General features: G+C 32.4%; 1 protein-coding gene across 1 annotated transcript in view; it reads left to right on the top strand.

Moving 5' to 3' along the window:
* The window catches only part of LOC117178616 (glycine-rich protein 5-like), a 106,717-nt gene that overhangs the window by 372 nt on the left and 94,130 nt on the right, over window positions 1-12,215 (top strand). The window lies entirely within an intron of this gene.

Here is a 12,215-nt window from a genome sequence, read left to right as displayed (position 1 = left end):
AATCAACTTTGTGGATGCCTGATGATCAAATCGGCGTTCACAAAACCACTCCAAACAACTCTATTTCGGTGCAAAGGTTAACGATCCTTACCTCACTATCCGTCTTTTTGCTGTGTAATTGCACCTTTTCATTTTTTCCACTGCCACGCGATTCTATCGACAAATACGGATAACTGGAATTCTATATTTGCAGAAGTGTATGTACCTGTACAATTAAATTAGACTCCTGGAATTCTTCGCTGACGTAAACTTTGAAGATTGTTTCTAATAATTTCACTTATCTTATACAACTCATTTTTTATATGTCCTATAGGACATACATGTGAGAATATCTCGAGAAGCTTATTTAAGAATACTGAGGAAGTATATTCCTTAAGGATGTTCACTACTTTCTCAATCTAAATCAATTAAAAGTTGCTGAATAGCAACGCATATGCACTGATCTAGTAAGCCATAAGTATAATATTGCGCATCAATAAATATTCACTGTTTTAATCAGCGAAACAGTAATTCGCTGATTCAAGCAGCCAAGACGCACGGGTTTAATGAGCGATTACTTATAGATGAAATCAGTGTATTGCAATTAGTGAATTTGAAATGAAAAAATAAATTGTTCACAATTTTGAAAAAAGTTTGAGTGCAGTGTTGACAAAAATTGAAACTTAATATTTGAATTTGGATCAGCAAATTGTGTATCAAAATTACAAGTAATTATTAAGGTAATGTAGTAAGGTTGCTGAAAATCACCTTCCTCTTTGAACTAAAACTCAAATTCGTTATCAATCTGCAATAAATTATAAGCTAAATTAAATAATATGAGGATGAGTACATCGTTTCTAAATCCTCAGAGAAAGGAAACACACTTATACTGCCATCTGACCATGATGATCTAATAATCTCAGCTATTCTTCGAACGTGTCTGAAATGCTGACGCTTCTTCAAGAATCCAGTCTACGTTTTGGTAATGTATCCAGAAAGTATTGTTCAATATCCTTTATGTTGCTCTCTGAATAGTTTTTTAACTTCATTCAAGGTATATGAAGAAAGAGAAATACGGCATTGATCATTGCACATTTATTTAAAAATAATAATAAGTATAATAATGTCACTGACTATTGGATCCAGTTTCTTCTTCGATAAGAGCTCATTCAAATTAGTGATGTCCTTGTAAGGTTCATCAGATTTTCTTGTGCATTTATTGTCGGACGACTTCAGCTTCTTTCAAATGGTCCATAATAGAAATTCAATTAAAGCTCGCCTTGTTAGTTTATCAAAGTAGTGCTCCTGAAAATTAATTGACCAGTATGCTGTTTCATTATGCTCAGTTGCGAATCATTATAGGCCATATATATTCAATCTATGCTCTGTCGCTGAACACACATTTTAGAACATTATACAATAACAGGGTGGGCAAAAAAACTTCATTTTCAAAATTTTCGACTTTTCCCTCACCAATTTTTCATTGCTCCTGACAATTAACATTGACAGACATTAAAAATGAAATACTTTATGAGCGGAGTAAAACAATTTCAGATTAAAAGTATAAACAATTTAAATTGATTTATTTACTTGAAAAAAACATAACTTTTCTATCATGAAAGATGAATTTTCATTGAAAAAGCATATATTCACACGTCAGATGCAAAAAAGAGATATAAAATTATTTTGCTGGGGTGGGGAGGCCCCTCAGCACTTGAGAATTAAGTTTCAAAGTTTAAACATATAATCATCTGTTAAAATTGGAAATTTAATTATGCAGCTTTTTCTCTCAACAGAAAATAGAGCTTCTTTAGTTTTTGAATAAATCACAAAAAACTGTTTCTTATCTGATTAAAATATTTTGTCTTTTGACTTCATCTCGCGACGAAGTAGGAACTTTTTAATATTTTCAAGTAAAATTCATTAGAAGTATGCATTGAAATGAGCTACAGTTTAAAATGTTTGTTTGAAAAAAAGAATAGTTTTTTTCCAGGCGTCGCACAATTCGTGCATAAACAACTTTGATAATTTCGTAAGTCAAGCGAATGTTGAGCAAGCGTAAACTATCTGTGAGAAAGTTGGTGAGTAAGATTCGAAGAAGTTTTCTGGAGAGTTTTAGCTCACTTGAAATAGTAGTTTACAAACTGTTAATGTTTTAATTTTCCAGCGTGATCGATTGTCTCCCGCGTAGGCTACTCTCCGCCCGGCGATCCATTGTTGTTCCAGAGTTAAAGTGAACTCTGCCTTTCAGTTCTTTAGAGATTGCTCAATTTAAATACAATAAATGCGTAAAAGCATGTTTTATAAATAATAAATAAATAATACGTAGACTTTTTCTTTCTTGAATCCTGCGTGTCCTCCAGCTAACCACTTTTTTTGTACATACCTGAGAAATTGCATATCGACGACTGACTATAGAATAAGGCGTTCGTTCAGAATCTGCTTGCAAAAGGTGATGGTTCGCAGTCTGTTCAAAGAAGGTGTTCGAAGTTTTCTAATATAAATTTTCCTTCTTTTATTTCAGCTTTTAATTCATATACTATTTAGCATAATTATATAAAGCTAAGATAATACGACATCAATCTTTACATTAATTTTAAAATCACTATATTATGAATTAATTATAATATACCATGCAGTGTGGTGAGCATTAAATAAAATAATGTTTTGCAGCAGATAATTAAATATTATATTATTTATAATAAACCTCCCTATATCAGCGAAAAGAGGACGTCTAGGATAATTATAGTTCTTGTACATTAATAAGTGCATCAACATAATTTATTAAAGAACAATAATATAAATTTATTCAAAGCATCTGAAGATAGATTTATTGTGTATTATGCCTAATACTATATAGTATATTTTTAGAATCTATGAATATATTTTTTTCAAACAAAATTATGTGTATTTTTTCATTGAACATAGTCATCTAAAATAGTAATTATTTTAAACATAAGAAATAAATTACTCCATAATTTCCTTATAAAATGAGTGATACTCTAGAGGAATAACCTAGCTTGATCATATCAATGGTAAATTGTATCCAATTGCATTTTCTTTTGATACAGTTTTTTTAAGCGGGTACTTCTTCTAGATAATTTTTTTCATGTCAAGGACAATAGAAAAATATTCTCCGGTCTACTCATATTTGAAATATATATGTGAATTGTTAGAATTTACTTTTATTTCGTGTAAACTCATAATTTGTATGGACTTCCATTTTTTGTCATTTTTTTATAATAAAGTCATACAGTGACTTATTACTTACGTTTGATATAGTGACTTTTGTGATTATCATATTCATTCAAAAAATAGATATAAGTTTCTTTGAAAAAAAATATTCAAAGATTCTACAAATATACTATACAGTTTTAGGCATAATACACAATATGTGCATCATTCAGATTCTTTGAATAAATTTATATTATTGTTGTTTAATAAATTATGTCAATGCATTTATTAATGTACGAAAACTATAATTATCCTGGGCGTCATCTTTTCACTGATATAGACAGGTTTATTATAAATAATTTAATATTCAATTATCTGTTGCAAAACATTATTTTATTCAATACTCACCACACTGCATGGTATATTATAATTAGTTCATAATATAGTGATTTCAAAATAAATGTAAAGATTCATGCATTATCTTAGTATTATATAATTATGATAAATATAATGAATTAAAAGCTGAAATAAAATAAGGAAATTTTATATTAGAAAACTTCGAAGCCCTGCGTCATTAGTACACCTTCTTCAAACGAACTTCGAACCAACACCTTCCTCGAGCAGTATTACACGGTATTTTCTTTTCTTTAGTTATATCTGAATACGTATTATCAAAACTGTCAAAAATGTCACAATATTCATGAATCAATAGAGCTAAAACTTTTTAGAACACTTCTGTGAATCCTCCCAAGACACTTTCTCGTTGATTGTTTTCGCTTAATCAAAGTTCTTTTGACCTTCGAAACGATCCAAGTTGCTTGTGCACGAATTATGAAACGCCTCAGCAAAACATTATTACCTTTTTGCAAAAGAACAGTTTTAACTTTTGCTAGAATAATTATTAGAACATTGTCAACATGAGAAATAGTAGGGGGGAAATGATATATGATGCAGGCGGAATACTAGAGGCTTTCAGAGAATATTATAGGAGACAATTCGGAGATGAAGCTATAGGACACCGCAACTGCGATGTTGAACACGATGCGATGGAAAACTCAATTGAAAAAGTCTGTGTCACTGAGGTTAGGGATATAATTAAGAACTTTAAAAACGGTAAGGCTGTCGGGGTAGACAGTATTAACGCTGAACTGCTTAAACACGGTAGCGTGTGCATACCACATAGACGGTGCGAATTGATAAATTTATGTTTCGAGATGGGAGACGTCCCAGACGATTGGAAAGAAGCGATTGTCGTACCAATATACAAGAGAAAGAGAGATAAAAGCGAGTGTAATAATTACAGAGGGATTAGCTTATTAAGCACCGTAAGTAAAATATATTCAAAAATACTTATTCGTATGGTAATGAAAATAACAGAAGCAAAGATTTGGGAAGTCCAAAGTGGGTTTATGCCAGGAAGGTCATGTACGGATCAAATATTTAGCTTAAGGCAAATAACAGAAAAAAGTTTGAGAGTAGGAAAAAAAGTCTTCTGTGCATTTATTGACCTAGAAAAAGCTTTTGACAAGGTAGATAGAAGTAAACTTTGGGAAGTCCTGAAACAGTATGGAGTCACTGGATGGATCCTACAAGCTATAAAAACAATAAATACAGGTTGCAAAGCGAGTGTAAGAGTGAATGGGAAACTGAGTGACTGTTTTGATATTATTCAAGGAGTTAGACAAGGATGCGTTATGTCTTCATGGTTATTTATATTATTTATGGAAAAGTGTTTAAGAATGGCTCTCTTCGACGAAGAGGGTGTGGATCTCGAAACAGTAAGGGTACGTGGGTTAGCGTTCGCAGATGATAAGGTTGTTATGGCAGAGTCTATCGAAGACCTACAAAGAATGTTGAATAAACTAGAAGCAAGCATGAAGGGCATAGGCCTCAAAATTAACGCAAATAAAACAAAGACTATGGTGTTCGAAGGAAAGAGTGAGAAAACACTTTGCAATATTTTATTAAATGATGAGAGAATTGAACAAGTTGATAAGTTCGTATACCTTGGTAGCTTATTTACTGGGGACGGGAAGATAGATGAGGAATTAGATAGACGAATAAATGAAGGTAAGAAGGTTATTGGTAGAGCAGGTCCCCTTATCAGAAGTAAAAATATATCAAATATAGCTAAAATGGCAATACATAATTCTATATTTGTACTGACTGTACTATACGGTAGCGAGACATGGACTTATCAAGAAAAAGATAAGAGTAAAATTAAAGCAATTGACATGAGATTCATGCGCATAATATGCTGGAAAACCCTGATGGACAAAGTAAGTAACGAGGTAATTCTAAAATAATGTGGTGCAGAAGATACGCTAGTAGACACATGGGAAAGAAATCGGTTAAGATGGTTCGGACATGTTGAAAGAATGCCAAATGAATAACTAACGAAACAAGTGTATCAAGGTAAAGTAAATGGCAGCGTGCCCAGAGGTAGACCGCGGAAAGAATGGTTAGAATGTGTGAATGAGACCCTAGTTAGAAGAGACATAAGAAGTCACAGAAACACGAGAGCCTGCATGAAAAAATGCATGGACATAAAAGAAGCTAGAGAAGTATGCCAGGACAGGAAAGTATAGCGGCAAATAGTTAATAAAAAGAGTGTCAGTAGAGTGAATGGCGCCTGAAACAAAGACCTTGGCTACTGATGGACCCGGGTGGGGAACCTTACATAACGACTTCGTGAGGTTCTTCGCTTGGGGTGATTGCTAGAGAGATTGGTCAGCAACCTGGGTCGGAGCAGCGTTGCGGAACGAACGTGTTATTTACATAAATAACACGAGAATTCTGGATCAATCTGAAAAATCTCTATCCCTTCCACACACTACTCCTTTCCCTTACCGAGTGAGTCACGCCTACCCCGAAAGGGAAATGGCTTAATGGTGTAATAATAATGAAAAATAATAAAAAACAAGTTTTGAGTTGGTCGCGAGATGAAGTAAAAAAGGCGCAATATTTTAGTCCAAAAAAGATACAGTTTTTTTTAATAATTCAAAAAAGATTACTTCTTCACACATCAGTTAAAATTGTGAAAAAATATTGAAGTTTGCAGCAAATCAGTTAAATTTTGAACCAAAGTGTTTAATCTTAAATTTCAAAGTTGAATTTTTAAGCAACGGCTCATAATTTGAAACAAAAAAGAAAAAACTTCTACAACAAAAGTGAAATCTTTGAATAACCCGTGTAGAAATTCAAATGAGGAACTAGTCTGGTTCCCGACCATTCGATCCCACTTAAAGTTGGGGGCTATCCAGGTCCTCTGTCTAGCCCCCAACTAGTATCGTCACGGTAGATTAGTCGGGGGCTAGTCAGGTGACCCGACTTATCCTAGTCGGGGCCTGATCGGGTACTAGTAGGGGTCGTATGACAAAACATCCGCGTGAAATATTAAAGAAACTCCCCAAAATTTGTGGAACATCCCCTAAAAGTTTGTCAAAATACTTATTATTTACGGAAATCTCCATGAATTTTTTTGAAATATTTAAAAGTGCTCAAATTTACCCAAGATTTAATGGGGAACATATCTTACGCTTAAAGATGTATAAATTTATATAACTAAAATTCCCCAAAATTTGTAGAATATTAATTTAAAAAAAAAACTTCATCTGGAACGCAGCAATGGAAGAGCTGAAGGAACCGCCATGTTGGTCACAAAATTCTCTGCTCCAGGTAATTGTGCTTCGTTACGTGTGGACTGCTGTCTTAAACACTCGGCGCGGCATTTCTGTTACGCGAGAGGCAGCACGTCGCGCCCTTACGGATTTTCTTTAAAGCTACCAGTCCAGAACTGCAAGACTCAAATGAAGGTGGTGGCGAAATCTGAACTGTACCGTTTTTAATAGTTTATTACTAGGATACTGCTCTTCACTGATTAATCAAAAACTTTTTCTCTTTCCAATTTCAACTACATGAAGGATTAGACTTTATTTACATAGGGCAAATCTTTCAGATCAATTTAAAAATAAGCATCTGTACAAATTTAGAGTCTTATGACTTTCGGCAGACTTTTCACCTACATCTATATGTATTTTTTTCAATATGCATTTTTTTTTAATTCCATACAAAGGTATTTATCAATGTTCCTAGAAATTCACAATTTTCTAAAAAATATTACAAAAAATAATATTACGTCTTTTTGAAGATTTTGATCGTTGTTTTTATAAAAAGTTGATTTTCGTACAAACTATTAACCTAATAATTATTTATTAGGTATATTTGAGATGAATTTAACATTAATAAATCTTTTCTCCAAAAAACGGTGTAAAATTATTGTTAAATGTATTCTCAGTGTTTTGGAAAAAAAATCTATACGCTTTTTGGATATTACCTCATTTGATAAAACCTCGCCGAAAACTCAAATATAAGAATAATCCGACCACAGCCACACTAGCTCCCGACCAGAGCCTGAAGATTACCTGCACGGAAATTTTCACACGTGACATAATAGAATTTTTAGGATACATTTCATTAAAAAAAAAAAGAATTTTTAATCCAAAAGGACTACTTTTCTGTCGAATTAAACGAATGTTCATAGAGCATTGAATTTTCGAGAAAAAAATACTTTTAAACAAATTACTTGAATTATAAATAAAGTAATTATATTTTCAACAAAGTAGTTGAATTTTTAACCAAATACTTGAACACTTCATTCATTCACTTTGTCTACTAATTTTTTTCTTTGTGATTGATTTTCTAGTTATTACTTTTGCATTTTAGATCAAAATCAAGAGTTTTATAAATTGAGCTGCAACATTCGAAAAGTCTTAATTTTTTACCACATATTTTTACGATCATAATATGAGAATAATTCAACTTCAGACGAAGTTATGAATTGTTTAATGTTTAACGATTCAGTTGAGCTCGAATTTAATAATAAAATCCATCCAATAAGTTTTGATTTTATTTCATACTACTTGGTATAATATATCTTGATAATAATTTCTATCATCTTTGAAATTTCTTCAATTTTAATTAAAGAATCATAGTTTTCTATATGCAATTCCTAAATATTTTAAGTTTGAGGGCCTTGAAACTAAAGTTGTTCAACTTCAAACTTTTAACATTTCCTTAAAATGTAATAATAATTCAAACTCCGTTAAATCTTGGTAAACTTACTAAAACTCCTTGAGTCTTATGGCATTCTTTCTGAAGCCCCTTGAAATATTATAATATAACTTCGTATATTTATAATTCGTTTAAACCCAATAAAATCATTTGAAAATCCCGTGAAACTCCATAAGAATGCAAACACGATAACGCTTGAAAAAATAAACAGATAAAGTTGAACTCTGGCACAATTTTTTGGAGTCCTAAAATAATGAACGAGTTTGTTAATCAGCATTCCTTGAGCAACTAACATAGTTTTATCTATTGAAAATACTATTCCAAAATTAAATATTTCAATTTTACGTCAAATTATGATAAATGCGAGAAAAGAAATGAGAAAATCGCATTAGATTTTTTTAAAAGACACACAATTTTCCCCTCCAACGTTTTTTAAAGACTTGTTATTTTTTTATCAAAAATAAGATAAATGCACTAGTAATCGTCACCTTAAGCCAAATTTGAAAGTAAAAATTCTTGTAATTGTATTTAAAAGACAATTCTTATTTGCACAAAGGGCTTAACCGATTAAAGCAGATATAGAAAATCTCAATTTTGATCACTTAACATGATATTCGATTGGAGTAAATTTTTATTCACGATTGAAATTCAAATTATGCAAATGCGTCAGTTACCGGCAGGCACGTGAAAGTGTTAAAACGAGAAAAACACGAATTTGATAGAAGGATATTTAAACTTACCTAAAATCACCATTCTTATCACATGCGCTAAGAGCGAGTCTTGTTATACGGAAAATACTGGGTCATCTGACGATAACTAATACAGTGACGATTACTAGTGCATCCACCTTACTATGAAAAATCAAAAATTCAAATTATGGGCTAATCAACGCAAAATAGGGGGAAAAGTTTTAAACAAGAGATATATCTTTTAAAAAATTCTAGAAATTTGTGTGAATCGTTGTTTAATAGGACTTGTCATTTTTGATTTTTTTTTAAACTATGGAAGAAATACAAAATTCAAATATTGAGCTATAAGATGAGAGATATGGAAAAAGTTCCAAACAGGAATTCTGGTCTTTAAAAAGTTGGAGGAGATTTTTGTCCTGTCTATCAAAAATACTACAAAAGCAGCTAACCGCTACGCGGGCACATTCTCATCGCACGCGACTGCTGGTTCCCGCGCTCTGAACTCGATTATGTATTTACCTCGCGCTACGTGCCCATATTTTGTGTTTTCTTCACATTTTTACAAAGACCTTTTAAAATTAAATGTCAAAACATCGAAAACATGTAATTTGGTGATAGTGAATTCTCTTTCGTTAAACGCTTCTTCAGCTTGAACGAGCACATTCTCATTACGTATCTCGTACATAGCACTCGATTCTGTGCAAAATGCCAACTTTTTTACATATCGAATGTATTTTATATTTATTTCTGTACTTTGGTCCAATTCTGCTTATTAATATACTGCAAATAAAATAAAAATTTTATTTTTAATTAATGCTTTTATATTTCTTCTTATTTTTTTTTCAATTTTTATTCACAGTTCTTATTTTTAATATTGTTTCTTACGATTAAAACTATAAGCCTGCCTACTATCAAAAAGTGATTAATACAAATTTGTATAAATTTTATGCGTGCACAATTTGTATTGATTCATCTTTTTTCGTGTCTTGCATAGTTTGACTGAAAAATTAAATCATATATTTTTCATCGCCTTTTAGGTATTTAAAACTAGAACGGTTGTTAAAAAAATGCTAGTTGATGCACTAAATTTTTTTTGGCCTCAAAGACTGTATGCCAAATTGCAATCTAATCCGATTAGTCTTTCAAATATAATCCGGTGTGTAGAGGACAACGATCATGAAAACAACGACAGAAAGACAGAATATATGTTAAAACCTGATATTGTCATTCAGGGTTTCTCAAAATGTGGAGATTTCAGGAATTCCGCGATAATTTGTTTTCAAATAAAACTCATACCTTTTCATTATGATGAGAATGTAAAAATATGAAATCCCTCTTTTTAGCATGCCAATGCGAGATAGGGAAGAAAGCCTGGAGAACGGATTTTAGTTTCTTATTGTAAGATAGCTCTAAAAATGTATATGACTAAAATTACAAATTTTTGTGTCACAAATCGAGTGTGAGTGTCACGATGAAAATGTGTACCTGCAAGCCTATAGCGCTTTGCGCATTTAATTCTTGAACTATTTTCAATTACGCTGAAAGTTCAGATTATGAAAATGCATAGAAAAACTGGGATATATGTGTTTGGTCAAGTTTCATTCAAGTATTCCAAGTGTACATAATGAGTTTCATTGCGCGAAGCGCAAGGCTTGAAAGTGTTAGAGAGCAAAGCGCAAGATCCAATAAACTTTCGCCCGAGGCGCACTCAAAATTCCGAACGAATTTTAATATTTGAAATTATTTATTGAAATAAAATTATTATCTTTAAATAATTAATCAAATTTATTAATGTTTTGATTAGTCGTTTATTTTTTATGACTTCGAAAAATTGTTGGTGACCAGGAAATGACAAGAAACTTATTTTTATTTTTTAAAAGGCCGAAAAATTAATGTTAAAATAATGATTTTAATAAAGAAACTTATCGTGCGCACAGCGCGTGAATCATAATTGCTAGCATAAAATAATAGTAATATAATTAATTTAATTAGTCATAACTCTCTATGTCTATAACATTTTGCAATCCCCTTCCCCCTTTCCCCGTAGGTGACTTCACCCGATTAGTGCCTTTATGGAATAGGATAAACTAAAATTTTTCAATATTTATATAATGTTTTAAAATAAATTACGTTATTATGTGAATTCAAATAAGATGTTTAATATTCATCAACATTATTATGTCTATTGCTCAGTATTAATCATTGCGTTGAATACTGAAAAAATACTTTCATAAAAAATTGAGTGAGTAAGAAATTTTGTTCAGATGTACGTCTAATATTTAGATAAATGTTGGAAAATTATAAATCCATGTATATTATTAATCAATAAAGATACAACGGTAAACTCGCATCATTTATCCTTTCTAAAGAATTTAGATTCCTATATATATCTATATCTATATCTATATCTATATATATATATATATATATATATAATTAAAAATTTGTCATAAGGACAACCGCAGGATTTCGCCCGGAGCGGGTGCTAATCTCAAAAATTGCACCCGCTTCCAGCGAAATCGCGGTAAAATTTCAGCCATAACCACGTCTCACAAACGTGAGATAGGCGGTTACAGTCTGTAAAGGAATCAATACGACGATCCAGCAAAAGCCTCGTGGACCCTAAGAACACGGAGCGACCCAAGGACAACCGCCTTCTGCATTTTTCCCGCAAGTGTTCTAGCATATTGTTGATACGCAGGGATGCTTTTTAGGCTATTAGCAAGGGAAAGCTTAGCACCTCCAAGAGCGCCGGATGATAAGGACGATCAATTTAACAGAATATGCCGGGTACAATCGTTGCAACTCCCTTATAAGGTCTCGATACCTCTCTTTCTTTTCATTCTCCTTGGTTATGATGTTTTTTTCAGCTGGTGCCGAAAATTCGATAACGAACATGGTTCGCTTCTCGAAGTCAAGAAGAACCATGTCAGGCCTCGAGTGAGCAACAGAAATAATTGTCGAGAATATAAAGTTCCAGTATATACGGCATGCAAAAATGAAACCCTCTGTACCAGACTTCAATCCGGGCGATTTAAGGAAAGCAAACGTTAGATCACAAGACATGGACTGATCCTTCACATTTCTGTGGAAGATACCGTGCATCCTCTTATCTATGAGCTGTTCATGAAAGTTTTTCTCTTGTGCTTTCTTAATCCGGGCTTTCAGGAGTGAGTACTCGAGATAGATTAGATTTGCTGCATTTTGCTCACCCCCAATACTGAAGTCAAGTCCGAGTGTTTCAGCAGCCTCCTCCGCTGCTTTGTACAGAAATGCTCCTTTGCCTACTTTCTCGTGATT

This window comes from Belonocnema kinseyi, chromosome 8 (genome assembly GCF_010883055.1).
Source record: "Belonocnema kinseyi isolate 2016_QV_RU_SX_M_011 chromosome 8, B_treatae_v1, whole genome shotgun sequence".
Classification (NCBI taxonomy): domain Eukaryota; kingdom Metazoa; phylum Arthropoda; class Insecta; order Hymenoptera; family Cynipidae; genus Belonocnema; species Belonocnema kinseyi.
The sequence above is the reverse complement of the archived record's forward strand: the minus strand, read 5'-3'. Positions and strand labels throughout refer to the sequence as shown.